Below are 14,883 nucleotides of genomic sequence, written 5' to 3' on the forward strand. Positions count from 1 at the left end.
AGGCAGAGTGAGTCTGGATTTCAGCAAGCCGCTCGAAGGAGGGTCTCGCCTACCTGGAACTCCCCAAAACACAAGTCTGACCTGGCCCTCCTCTGCTAGAACCCACAACTCCACATTGCCTGTAGGATAGATAGTGAACTCCTCAGCTGTGCATATAAGACCTTCAGTGATCCGGTCTCTACCACACCTCCCGGCCTCCTATCCTGGTGCTCTCCCCGGCCCTCCCCTTGTCAGCTACACTAAAGAACTACGGTTCCACAGAACATCCTCACTTCTATTCCTCCAATATCTTACAGAGGCTGCCGCTGCCCGCTGCACCTTCTCTGCCTTGTTGCCATGGTTAATCTGCGCTCTGCTTCAGGCTCAGCTGAAGCGATGATTCCCCACAAAACTTCCCAGGCCTTTCCCTGTCTCCTGCTCCCCCCAATCGACATATCCACTAAATCACCCACTTCGCATAAAATGCTTAGGACAGTAAGCGTCAGGGCTGGGTGGGCCTCGAAATTCGGAAGTTTCTCGATCTTGCAAAATATATAAAGCTCATATACCATATTGTATACAAGAGCTTCAACAGAATATGGAGCAGGTCCCCATAACAAAACTCATTAATGTGCCTGCAGTGACTGCATGAATATTCACACGCTAAATGAGGACTAAAATAGCTTCGTGTCAGGTCAGGTGAGGCTTTAGTCAGTTCTGAAAGAAAACGTTGGTGTGTTGGTGCTGTTTTTCAGGGCATTTAGGATTTTTGAATTGGGGGCCTGGATGATGATGATGATGATTCCATCTTTGGTTCTCCCGGTGTAATAATAACGATCTTTAGGATTAATACAATGGCTTGCTATTCACTAAGAATTATGCAAAGCAGTTGACATAAATGATCTCATCCTTATGGCACCAGGAGGGATGAAAAGTCTCAGCAACTTGTCCTAGTAAGTTAACAGCTGAGACTTGAACTCACAGCCTTTCTGATGCCACGGCCCACCCTCTTGGCCCCACCTGAACTGCCGTTCCTTGCTGCCCTTGACATCAGGGTGCTCAGTTCCTTGCCGCAGTTCATTCTTCATGAGTTTCTCTCTCCAACTTGGCTGTGAGTTCCTCAACTGTGGGGACTGGAGCTGAGCCATCTCTGCCTGTGAATGAATGAATGGAATTCATATGCACAGGGTGGTGAAATGCTGTGAGCTTGATAGGACTCCCTTGGCTGACTGTGTCACATGTTGAGTGGGTTGGTGCCGCCCATGTGTTCACGCACCAGCAAGGATCGCGCACCTGACTGCTAAGGGTCCTAGAGTCGGGCAAAGAAACCAAGCCAGAGTCCTTCCCTTCAAGGGGTTCACAGTCTAAGAGGAGAGACGGGATGCATCTCTGTGCCACTGTAACATAAGATTGAGGAACATCCTCACTGGGAACTCAAGGCTGGAGCGCCAATGCCACTGGGGATCACACAGGGCCTCGGGGATGTATCCATTAGGTATTTTTGCCTAACACATCATCCCAAACCTTAGACTTAAAACAGTCTCTTTAGCTTATGAGTCGATAGATGAGCTGGGCAGTTCTACTGCTTCAAGCCAGCCTTGGCTGAACTTTGTAAAGCTCTCCAGTGGCTATGAGGTCAGCCTGTGGGTGCACTGGGGGCTGGTGGTCTTGGGTGGCTGTGGCTAGGTGACTCAGCAGTCTTCTACATGAGCTCTCTCCTCTTCCAACAAGTTAGCCCAAGCTTATGCATATGGCAGAAATTGGAGGCCAATAGACACTGAGGAAGTGTATAGGGTGCCTTAAAGCCTAAGCTCTTCTCTAGTGCTTCTGGGAGGATTAACTGAGCTGATGCAGGGAAGGTGTGATGGTTAATGTTATGGGTCAACTTGACTGAGCCACAAGGTGCCCAGATATTTGGCCAAACATTATTCTACGTGTATCTGGATGAGATGAGATCAATTTGACTCAGTAGACAGAATAAAGCAGATGGCCCTCCTTAATGTTGGTGGGCCGCATCTTATCAGTTGAAGGTCTGAATAGAACAAAAAAGCTGCGTTAGCGGGAACTCCTTCTGCCTGACTGCCTTTGAGCTTGGACTTCAGTCTTTCCCTGTCTTCTGACTTGACGTGAAACATGGCTCTTCCTGGGTCTGAGCCTGCCAGCCTTCAGACTCAAACTACACCGCTGGCTCTCCTGGGGATTTAGCTCGCCCACGGCAGATTTTGGGACTTGTCAGCGTTCATAATCATGTGAGCCTATTCCTTATAATAAATATATATCTCTTGTTGTTTCTGTTTCCCTGGACAACCCTGACTAATACAGAGGGCGTCAGGCACAGAATAGATTATTGGTGGCATTAGAGTCATTTATGCATGTCTCCCCAACAACAAGGTTAGTTTTTTTTTCTTTTTTAACTAAACTTAAAAAAAATTTTTTTTAATGTTTGTTTATTTTTGAGAGAGAGAGAGACAGAGACAGAGTGTGAGCAGGGGAGGGGCAGAGAGAGGGGGAGACACGGAATCCGAAGCAGGCTCCAGGCTCTGAGCTGTCAGCACGGAGCCCGACACGGGGCTTGAACTCACAGACTGTGAGATCATGACCTGAGCTGAAGTCGGAGCTCAGCCGACTGAGCCACCAGGCGCCCCTAAACTTTTTTTTTTTTTTCAACGTTTTTTATTTATTTTTTTGGGACAGAGAGAGACAGAGCATGAACGGGGGAGGGGCAGAGAGAGAGGGAGACACAGAATCGGAAACAGGCTCCAGGCTCCGAGCCATCAGCCCAGAGCCTGACGCGGGGCTCGAACTCACGGACCGCGAGATCGTGACCTGGCTGAAGTCGGACGCTTAACCGACTGCGCCACCCAGGCGCCCCCGCCCCTAAACTTTTTACTGAAATACAACAGGAACACAGAAATATTCACAATTTACAAATCACAAGCTTGATGAATTTTCTCAAATAAGCACCCCAGTGTAACCATCATTCACAAGAAGATAACCAAACATTACCAGCACATCAAAACATCCTCACTGCTCCCTACCTGCTCCCCTAAGATGACCATTTTTCTGACCTCTAACACTATAGGTTCATTTTGCTTGTTTTTGAACTCTACGTAGATGGAAACCGGCTTCCTTCACTCAACATTCTGTCTGTAAGATTTATTCCTGTGGTTGCTTGTAGTAATGATTTATTCATTGCTATAGAGTGGTAGTCCCTTATATTGCAATCCCTTATATTGCTATTTATTGTTGCTATAGAGTGGTAATCCCTTATACAGAGTTATCACAATTTATTATCCATTCTATTCCCTTTTGTTTCTGATCCGTTCTATCCTGAATGGATATTTAGGTCATTTCTAGGTGGATGAATATGAAAAAAAGTCACTCTGAATATTCTTTTCTTTTACTGTGGCAAAATGGACATCATAGTGACCATTTCTGCCAGGTTTCAGTGCACAGTTTAGGTCATTAAGTACATGCACGTTGTTGTGCAACCATCATGGTATTCATTCCCGGAATGTTTTTATCTTCCCAAATTGAAAATCTGTACCCGTTAAAAGATAGTTCCCCACTCTCACCTCCCCAGCCCCTGGTAACCACATTCTACTTTCTGTCTCTGGATCTATGAACATTGTTGTACATACATTTTGGTGCATCTGCACTCTCATTTCTATTACTCAATACTTAATAATGGCTATGTTAAGTGTACATGTGATCAGCCTTTGAAGATAATGCCAGTTTTCCAAAATGGTTGTGCAAATTCACACTCCTACCGGCAGAGTACAGAATTCTGTTGCCATACATCCTCACCAAGACTTGGGAGTGTCAGATTTTTATTTTATTTTTTTAATTTTTAAAAAATTTTTAAATGTTTTATTTATCTTTAAGAGAGAGAGCACAAGCAGGGGAGGGGCAGAGAGAGAGGAGGGCAGAGGATCCGAAGCGGGCTCAGCTCTGACAGCAGAGAGCCCGATGCGGGGCTCAAACTCACGAACGGTGAGATAATGACCTGAACTGAAGTCAGACACTCAACTGACAGAGCCACCCTGGTGCCCCAAGAGTGTCAGATTTTTAAATCTTAGCCATTCAAGGTGTGGGGTGATATCTCACTGTGATGGTGACTTCCACCTCCGTGATTTCCTTTTTTTTTTTTTTTAAGATTTTAAAATTTTTAAAAAATGTGTTTAATTTTTTAAATTTATTTTTGAAAAAAATGTAAATAATTCAAATAGAAAACATGAAAGCAAAAAAAAATTATTTTTGAGAGAGAGAGAGAGAGACAGAGTGCGAGCGGGGAAGGGCAGAGAGAGAGGGAGACACAGAATTCGAAGCAGCCTCCAGGCTCTGAGCTGTCAGCACAGAGCCCGATGCGGGGCTCGAACCCACGAACCGTGAGATCATGACCTGAACCGAAGTCGATGCTCAACCGACCGAGCCACCCAGGTGCCCCAGATTTTAAAATTTTTTAAAAAAATCTTTATGATCAATGTGGGGCTTGAACTCATAGCCCCAAGATCAAGAGTTGCACACTCCACCGACTGAGCCAACCAGGCACCCCTCCACCTCTGTGATTTCTAATGATGCTGAGTATTTTATCCTACGTTTACTGGACATTTGGATTCCTGATTTTGTTAAGTGTCTTGTTAAGGTTTTGGTCCAGTTTTCTATTGGATTATCTGGGGAGTTTTTTGGTATTGATTTGCAGAGCTCTTTGAATATACTAGGTAGGAGTTCTTTGTTGGATAAACACATTGCAAATACTCTCAGTTCGTGGCTTGCTTTTTACTCTCTTCATGATGGGTTTTGATGAACAGAACTTTTAGTGAAGTTCAATTTATCAATATTTTTCTTTACGGTGGAAGGTTTTTGTGTGTCCGGTTTTAAAAAAAAATCTTCGCGAACCCCAGGTCATGAAGATAGTCGCCTCTGTTTTCTTGGGGAAGCCTGTGTTTCAGCTTTCACATTTAGAGCTGAATAAAAGCTACTTTCCTCTGTGAGCTTTCTGACTCCTCTGTGCCCACGTCCCCTCTTCTTTCCCCGCAACATGCTCCATCACCTTCCCTCCTTACCTTGTCCTGGCTGATGGAGGAGGAGAGAGAGGATGTCCTCCTCTCCAGGTGGGCGAAGAAACTCAGGACCCCGGTTGGTGGACATAGTGGGGAGAGAGATGCTGGCTGGACCGGCAACCATCACAGCTTCACGCTCTGCACCTGCCGCCCGTTTTCAGCTCAGAAATGCTCAGCAGGGAAGCCAAGGCTGCCCTTCCTCAAACAGACACTCCTTTCCCCTTCCAACCCGGTGGGTCCTCCTAAGGTTGGCGGAGCACTGGGCGTATATTTCTTGCAGGTCCTATGTGAACAGTCTGGGTCCCTTAAAACCAGCAAGTCAGCATCATTTTGGTGGCCTAATCTCACAAGATTCTGCAAAATTCTGCATTAGCCACCAGGAATGACTGGCTTGCCAGGCCACCTTCCTAGAACTGGAGTCTGGCCAGCCCACACCAGCATAAGACTTGAAACTCTCCAGGCATCGGACTGAGGGGAAGAAATGGTTTCTGTGGTCCACAAATTTCTAGCCCGAGCTCAGGGTGTCCCAGGCAAATGACACAGCGAGCTTAGCCAGTGCCAGCCGTGAGAAGGGGGCCCAGAAAATGTCAAGACACCCCAAAGCATGTGCCGTTCTGGGTCACACCAGAGTGCCAACAGGGTCCCCTGGTAGGCCTTTCCTGATCAAACCTTCACAGTTCTGTTTCTCTCTCCCGCTCACTTTCCCCTGGCTTCTGTGTCACCTGAAAGTCCCGTGGGCCAGCTGAGTTCTTGGTCCACTCGCTGTCTAGCTCCCAAGAATCACAGCCTCGTGTCCATTTCTCTTTTGGGTAAATGTTGCCTACTTCCCCCACCCCCACCCCCGCCTTCTCCTCTCCATCCCACCTTCTCTTTCTTCTTTCATCCTCGATCACTCTCTTTTTCTCTCTCCTCCTCCTTTCCCTCCTCATTTATCTCCCCTGCATCCCCTCGGTTCTCCCCTCCTCCTCCCCGCACCAGGCACACACACTTTGAGCCCTGCAGCCCCCAGAGCCCTCCCGGCTCAGCCCTTCTCCTGGGCAGGCGGGCAGGCGTGCAGACCATATGTGGTGCCAGGAACAAGCAGAGCCTGGCGGATGTGGCGTGGCAGCCTGGTAACCATTTGTTTTCACCTGGTCCTCACGCTGCTAACAATGTTGGAGCATCTCCATGCTTTAACCCTCTTGCTGCCAGTCTCACAATCTTGAAGGAAAAGAGGCAGAAGAGAGAGACTTTGAGGGTCTCTTGTCTATTATCCATTCATTCACTCAGCAACCATCGCCCGTACGGTGACCTGCCCTCCACGGGGCCTGGCGAGGCTCGGGGGGGATGGCAGTGAGACACCCCCAGTCCAGCCTGAGAGAGGAGGCGCTCATGGGCTAAGGAGGGAGACACACAGAAAAACAGTTCAACTCCAGCCTGATACACACAGTGACAGAGGGAGGAGGCACGAGACACCAGGGAGGGCACCTAACCCAGTTTGGGGGTCAGTGAGTCTTTCTGGAGGAGATGTTGCCAGAGCTGAGTCGTGAAGGTCAACGTGAAGGAGAAGTAGGAGCTAGCCAGGTGAGGAAGGGGGACAGAACATTCTAGGCAAAAGAAACAGCAGATGGAAAGTCATGGAAGCTTAAGAGAGCTTCCAGGAAACTGTTCAGAATGGCAGTGTGTGTGTGTGTGTGTGTGTGTGTGTGTGTGTGTCTGTGTGTGTGTGTCTGAGTGTATGTGAGTGTGTTTGAGTGTGTGTTTAGAGTGGGCGTGGAGGATATGGTCAGAAATGATTCTAGAGAGGAAGGCAAAGGCCAGGTCAGAGGACCCTCCAGTGAGGACCGTGGGCCATCTTCCATCACCCTCTGCCTCCACTTTGGGCTTGGTGTGCCAGAGACTAGCTCATTACCAGGTGACCACACTCCCTTCTCCAAGAAGGCCTGCAGGACTGGCCAGGAGGGGCCGTCCCACACAGGGCTGTCCTGACCCCAGGCATAGCCTTGGCCCACAGCGCACCAGGCTTCTGGACTTCTCTTGACCAGGGCGGGGCGGTAGAGGGAGGGCACAGACACCTGCCCTTTGGGCAGGTGGAGCCCAGGAGCAGTCTGGCCATCACCCATCTGGTACCCATGTGTCTGGGGGAAACTCTGAGGCCCCAGGTGCACCCTGGGCTCAGCTCTTGCCCACCCACCTGCTGGCTGAGGGTCGGCTTGGTAGGAACACCTCAACATCAGGCCACAGAAGGGTCTGGGTAGTGGTATCATGTCCTGTAGGGGCTTATGAGTCAATCCGGGTGCAGGGCTTACAACAGTGTCTGCTACATAATCAACTCAGAATATTATCTTCTTACTGGGTTTTCCTGCCTGAATTGTACTATTTTCTCCGGTTTGGAGCTGGCTACTGAAGCCAAGACCACTGAGAGCCAGCTTGAGTCCGAGCATCCCCCAGGCTCGTATTGGATGAGGAAGTGCGCCTGGTGGGATTATGCCTAAGACGTTTCACAATCCAGACTCTTTGGGCAGTGAGATGTGGGTTTTGTTCGGTGAACTGTCCAGCTGATTTCCACACTGGGTGACAACCACAAGTCACTTCTAGGTTCGAGTAGTTCGCTCATGTATTCGGTCAACAAACTCCGATACCTTCTCTGTGGCAGAGAGGGATGCTGAGCAAAGCACCCTGAAATCACCACTTCTTATCAGCAAGCAGGCGGGTTCCTGGATTTTCCTAGGTGGATGATGTAAGCAAACTCCACTTCCCTGCAAGAAAACCCAAGAGCAAGATTGTTTCTCCTCTTCCAACGATTCCATATGATGCTTCCAGGTCTGGCAAAGGCACTCCCTCCGTTTAAAACCACCGAGTTAGTAGCTTTCCGAGAAAACTCTAAGGTAGCATTTGCAGACGACCCTGTGAGGGAGAGATTATTAGATCCTTCCCACAGAGGAGGAAACTGAGACCCAACAATCTATGCAGGGCAATCTATGCAATCTATGCAGATTGCCAGCTACTTTTCCAGGATGGCAGAGCCAGGATTAGAACCCGCTTCTCCCCAACTTTGAAGTTCACACTCTGTTCACTGCGCCATACTGACATTTACAGACCTTTCCACTCCCTAATTACTGTGATTCTTGGCCTGGGTGGAAGGAACTGTGTCTCCCAGAAGGAAGATCCCACTCTCTGAATAAGCCTTGATTCTGGATGGCTGGATAGTCACAAGAATGGTCGGCATCAGATTCCACCCCCCCATCTTTATTTTTGCTTTTTACCAAGGTATTGCGTGTCTATTTTTAACAATTCAAACATTATCGGAATGTTTAAAAAGTGAAAGTCACAGGTATTCCCCTCCCCCAAAATAACAGCTGTTAACAACATGCAACATATTCTCCCAGTCTCTTCCCATGCAAATATTAATAACACACACAAATAACATAATAATTGTTAGTGTTACAGAAATTAAGCACACCATACACCTTAAAAAAAAAATTTAACACTACATCGAGAACATCTTTTACTGTCAGCGCATGTAATGTGCCTCATTCTTTTTAACAGATTGCTGTAGACCCAATGTTTGTCCCCCACCCGCACCCCACCCGCCAAATTTGTAGGTTGAAGCTAATCCCCACGGTGAGGGTACTGAGAGGTAAAGGTTTGAGAGGTGATTAGGTCATGAGGACAGGGCCCTAGTAAGTGGGATCAGTGCCCTTATAAAAGGGACCCCGGAGAGCTCCCTCAGCCCTTCTGCCGTGTGAGGACACGGCAAGAAGACAGTCATCTGTGAATCAGAAAGTGGGCCCTCACCAGACACCAAAGGTTCTAGCACCTCGGCCTTGGACTTCTCAGCCTTCAGAACCGTGAGAAATGAATGTTTGCCGCTCATAAGTCACCCAGTCTGTGGGACTTTTTTGTTATGGCAGTGCTCACGGACCAAGACATAGGTGCACGGGAATCCCAAGTATGGATGCACCCCAACTTCCCTTGCCGCTAACCCGTGGATAGATACCTGGGCTGCCGCCTTTGTTCACTTGCAAAAGCATTGCTTGTACCTTGTCCCACCATGCCTTGCGTTGCTCACTTAAAGGACTTGGTATAATCTCAACTAAGGAGCTCTGTGAATGGCTGTTCGACTTTTCTCTCCCCCACTAAGCTCTGAGATTTTTAAGGCATCCTAAGGGATCACGTCTGTGTGTTCATGAACACATTCTTAGTAACTAGTTCGGTGCCTTGCACCTAATAGGACCCCAACAGTTCATTTTATGTGAACAGTAAAGGAACAACTTCCCGTACGAATCAACGCATACTTGTATTAGCTTCTACAGGGCACAGTCCTCAGGAGACCCACCAGGTCCCAGGGTATGCATTTTCAGAGCATGTTCACGGGTCGCAAAGTTGCCCTCTGGAAAAAGTGAACCAACGTGGGGGAATGAGAGGGCTGGTTTCCACACCGCAAGGAAGACACTTGGAGCGTTCGTGAGAGTATAGTGTCTTCCACTTAGTCCCATACAGGATATGGGGAAGCCAGCCATGAATCTTCCCGATGCTTCCTTGTGGCGCTCTCACCTGCTACCGAGAGAAGAAAGCAAATACGAACCTGCTTGGCCCCAGCGGGGGAGACGGCCCCCTCCCCGACCCCAGCACGTGCAGCACTGCCCGATGCAGGCCGCACCCCACCCTGCCCGCAGCCCCTTGGCCTCAGGCTGCCTGGCAACGAGCGGTTAAAGAAGCAGACTTTGAAGTCTGTGTCTGCCTTGCCAGCCGGGCTATGGCTGCCCCGTGCCCCGTCCTCTGAGGAAGAACAGCAGCAAAACCCAGTCTGGCTTTAAAGCCCGGGGCTGTGCCACAGCTGCTCGGGGCCGGGAGCTCGGGCACCAGGCAGCGACGCGGCCCGGGGGCCAGGAGTGAGGTGAGCGAGGAGATGGCCTGCGGGACCTCTCTGCTCCGAGTCAAGTTCTTGCTTCTGACCGGAGGGATGGCCCGGTGGGGTTTCATGCGTGTGCCTGTTGAGAATGTCAATGTCCTCGATGTGCAGACATCTCACGGCCTGCTCTGCGGCTCACCCACCTTTAAGGAAGCAGTGGGAGGGCCAGGAGGTTCAAGGCCTGTGGCTTGATTGGCCTGTGGCTTTGCTGGCAGGCGGGGAGCAACGGAAGCCCCCCCCCTCCCCCTTGTTTAGGCTGCCCCACTCTTAGATAATGGCTCACATTGTACCTTTCCCTCATTCATCCAACAGATAAGAACTGAGCACCTATTACGTGCCAGGCACCACTCAGCGCCCCAGTGACAGCAGTAGGAAGAGGTCAGATAAGGTCTCTGCTCTCATAAACTTTGTATTTTAGAAGGAGGGTGCAGAACAGAGGAGCAGAGGCAAATAAAGACACTAAATAACTTCAGAGGAAGTGTTTTGAACGGAATAAAACAGAACGTGCACTAACGAGAGCAGTGGAAAGTTGCTTTAGACTGGGTGGTCAGGGAAGTCCTCCCCGAAGAGGCAGCAATCGAGCTGGGGCTAGAATGAGAAGAGGGAGCCAGCCCAGCGATGAACTGGAAATACAGTGTTTCAGGAGGAGGGCATGACAGGCGCCAAGGCCCTGATGCAAGAATGAACTTGCTGTTTTGGTTGTCTGCAAGATGAATGGAACTGAACATGGTGGGCCAGGGTCAGATCAGGCAGGGCCTGGGAGGCTGTGGAAAGGGGGTTGGATTTTATTTTGCCTTTTCTAAAGATTTTATTTTTAAACAATCTCTACACCCACCGTGGGGCTTGAACTCTCAACCCTGAGATCAAGAGTCACTTACTCTACTGACTGAGCTAGCCAGGCACCCCTGGGTTTTATTTTATTTTATTTAAAATTGTTTTAATGTTTATTTATACTTGAGAGAGAAACAGAGTGAGCAGGGAAGGGGCGGGGGGGGGGGGTGCGGAGGGGAGACACAGAATCCAAAACAGGCTCCTGGTCTCTGAGCCGTCAGCACAGAGCCTGACATGGGGCTTGAACCCATGAGCCATGAGATCAGGACCTGAGCCAAAGTCAGATGCTTAACTGACTGAGCCACCCAGGTGTCCCATCCCACTGCATTTAAAATAAAATCCAGGGGCACCTGGGTGGCTCAGCTGGTTAAGCGTCTGACTTCAGCTCAGGTCATGATCTCATGGCTCATGGGTTCAAGCCCCGTGTCAGGCTCTGTGCTGACGGCTCAGAGACCAGGAGCCTGTTTCGGATTCTGTGCCTCCCTCTCTCTCTCTGCCCCTCCCCTGCTCACTCTCTCTCTCTCTCTCTCTCTCTCTCTCTCAAAAACAAACACTAAACAAATTTTTTAATAAAAATAAAAAATAAATGCAGTGGGAAGTCATGTCCATAAGTTGTATGCAACTTATTATCGGACATTCATTCATTTGCTCATTCCTTCACTCAGCCAGTTGACTGGTCAGTCAACAATCCTTTTCTGAACACAAGCACAGGGAATGAGAATATGAAGATGAATGAGAGACAGTCCTCGCCCTTGCAAAGCTTATAGCCTAGTGGGCAAATACAGTGTGGACACAGATACCTGGAGGCCAAGAGGATAAGCAGAGGACTATCCAAAGTGCTGGGAACCCAGAGCAGAAAGCATTTGTTACTCAAGTGAGAGAATCAGGGAAAATCTCCAAGAACACATGATATATTTGTACTGAATCTTGAAACACCACGCACTGTGCTGGCACACCGAGGTGCTCAGTATATATTTATGAAATGAAAGAAGGAAGGGAGGGAGGAAGAGAAGGAAGAAGGAAGGATGGGAATTTGCCAAGTGCTAAAGAGAGAAAGGGCATTCGAAGCAGAAGGAACTATGTGTGCAGAGTTTTGGCAACGTCACAGTGTGAAGAAGGGGTAACTGAGCCCGCCAGGAGTCCCCAGGGACACCCCAGGGGTAACGCGGGGGCAGAGCACTTCCCACCTCCCATTCCGGAACTCCTACCACACATGCCACATAGTAGGTGCACAGTAAATGTTGATGCATGTGGTTGTAGTTCGTGCTACTTGCTAAATATTTCCGTTGCTCTGCTTTCAAGGCACATGCTAGGATTGCACTTCTCTGCCAATTTGTAAAATTAGGTTATGTGACTTGTCTTGGCCAGTGAAATATGAGCAGAAATGACGTGAGTCACCTCTGAACAGAAGCTTTAAGAGCTAGCGAGCGATTTGTGGTGTTGGCTTTTCTCTGCCTCAGCAATCATAGGGGCACAGAGAAGGAGCCTTCCTGAGCTTGGTTCCCTGAGGGAGAACAATGGAGAGAAGAGGTCCCCGGCCACCCTGCAATGTGCACACAGAAGGAGCCACTGAAATTCTGGGGTGGTTGTTACCGCAGCAGATCTTATCCTATTCTGACTTCTGGAATCAGTAAGGAAATGGAGCGGAACTAAGGGAAGGTTTCTGGGTTTGGACAGGGGCACGAGGCCCCTTCAGAAGTTATGAGTGTATGGGGTGCCTGGGTGGCTCAGTTGGTTGAACATCCGACTTCGGCTCAGGTCATGATCTCACAGTCCATGGGTTCAAACCCCGCGTCGGGTTCTGTGCTGACAGCTCAGAGCCTGGAGGCTGCTTTGGATTCTGTGTCTCCCGCTCTCTCTGGCCTTCCCCCGCTCACACTCTGTCTCTCTGTCTCAGGAATAAATAAACATTTAAAAAATTAACAAAAAGAAGAAGTTATGAGTGTAATGAAGCTGTCAAAGAATTAGTTGTCCTAAAGCCCACTAAAAATATTTCTTGAAAAAGAATCTTGGGGCATCGCTTTTCATTTAGCCAGTCAAAAGAAACTGGAATCTCCCTCCAGCCACGCTGACCTCTCCCTCAGGCTTTTGCTTCTCTCCTTTCCCAGGGACAGCATTTTGAGCCTCCCATGACCACATCCATAACCTTTGTCTATCCCCTTGGCTCATCTGTTCTTTTCCAAGCGTCTCACATGCCTAGTCTGTACTGCACCCTGTGCTAGGGACAGAGAGCTAGAAGTGGAGGTAGAAATAAGAGAGAGAGGCCAGGGCCTGAGCGGCTCAGTCGGTTAAGTGTCCAACTCTTGATTTCGGCCCAGGTCGTGATCTCACAGTTCATGAGATCGAGCCCTGCATTGGGCTCTGCACTGACAGTGTGGAGCCTGCTTGGGATTCTCTCTCTCTGCCCCTCCCCCTCTGTGCTCGCTCTCTCTCTCTCTCTCTCTCTCTCTCAAAATAAATAAATAAACATTTAAAAAGAGATAGAGGCAGGAATAGAGGTAGAGAGAGAGACAGAGATTAAGAGAGAGAGGAGATGTCCCAGCAGGAAAGATTGAGTTGGTTTCCCTGATGTCTGAGCTCGGTGCTGAAGAATGGACAGGAGTTCACCGAATGGGAAAAGCAGGAAGGGGATCTCAGGCAGCTGGATCAGCATGTACAACGGCACAGGGCTATGGAAGAGTGGTGAGGCTCTCAGGAGGGGCCGAGTGGCAGGGAGTAGGGCTGGGGGGTACAGGGTTAGACGTGGAGAGCTTAGGAAAAGCCTTGCGTGCCAGACAGGGGTTTGTACTTTGTCCCAGCATCAACAGGGAGCCAGCAAGGGTCTTTGGGGTGAGGGACTAGGTAAGAGTTGCGTTTGGCTGTGAGAAGCACCCAGTGGGGTCCTCCAGCCCCCTGTTTCCACCTTGGTCTCTGGCAGTGCAGCCCCAAAGAGACCAGTCCCTGCTCTGTTTCCAGTCTCTCCTTAGTGAGACTTAGCAACCTCCTGTAGACTCCACTACCTGCCTTTCAGATTGCAACAAAGCCCGGCCTTGGCCCAACTGATAGGATCTTTGCCCCCATCCCCTTGTCTAGCCAGGAGCTTTTTTTAAAGTTTATTTATGTATTTTGAGAGACAGAGAGTGAGCAGGAGCAGGGGAGGGACAGAGAGAGAGGGAGAGACAGAGAATCCCAAGCAGGCTCCACACTCTCAGCGCAGACCCTGATGCAGAGCTCGAACTCACGAACCGCGACATCATGACCTGAGCCGAAACCAAGAGTCCAACGGCCAAACAACTGAGCCACCCAGGTACTCCTAGAAAGGGTCTTTTTAAACAAACTGAAAAGTGCAACAGCGATAAGTAAAGGATCTAGAGCTCACAGACCCAGATTCGAGCCCTAGGCTACCAGTTCTCAGCTCAATAACTTCGGCAAGTGAAGTAACCTCTGGGAGCCTCAGTTTCTTCATCTGTAAAGTGGGACTAGCAATTATACATCTCTTGATGTTGTAAAGAGAATTTGTCCAAGGAAAGAACTTAGCAAGGTGCCTGGCACGCAGTCAGGGTCAAGAAATGAGAGATGTGATTATTATTAACAAAGGGCGACATCGTAGGGGACAAGAGTGACATTTAATGTGTGTGCAGAGCTGAGAGGGAAGGAATATGACATATTCTCAGCTACTTGGTAAGCCTTTGGGACTCATAGCTTGCATCCAGTATGCCTTGAATCTCCTGAAGTTCCCTCACTTCCCCGTGTCTTGGGGGGCAGACTAGCGAGGTGGATGGAAGGTCTGCATCAGGGACATCTCCCTGAGCACAAGATCTTGTGTCTGCGTCACTCTGGTTATAAACTCTGAAACCAGGGATGGGCAGCTTTGATGTGCGGCTACAAAGGTCCACCTGCCCATTCCTGAGGTGATGGCACTCCAGCCATTTTGGAGGGTGTCTTTAATAAGGGGTGTTGGAGATGCGGGGTGTGTTCCAGAAAGTCCCGAAGGCTGCTTCTGGAAGGAACCTGGTTAACATGGGCATAAAACAGACCTGGAGCTTTGGTTACACCCAAGTCCTTTGGCTAATTGGGATAATGTCCCCCTTAGGCCCAGAGAGGAAGGAGTGAGCCTTGGTGTGGTGCCCAGCACAC

Source organism: Panthera tigris, chromosome D4, assembly GCF_018350195.1.
Source record: "Panthera tigris isolate Pti1 chromosome D4, P.tigris_Pti1_mat1.1, whole genome shotgun sequence".
Taxonomy (NCBI): Eukaryota; Metazoa; Chordata; class Mammalia; order Carnivora; family Felidae; genus Panthera; species Panthera tigris.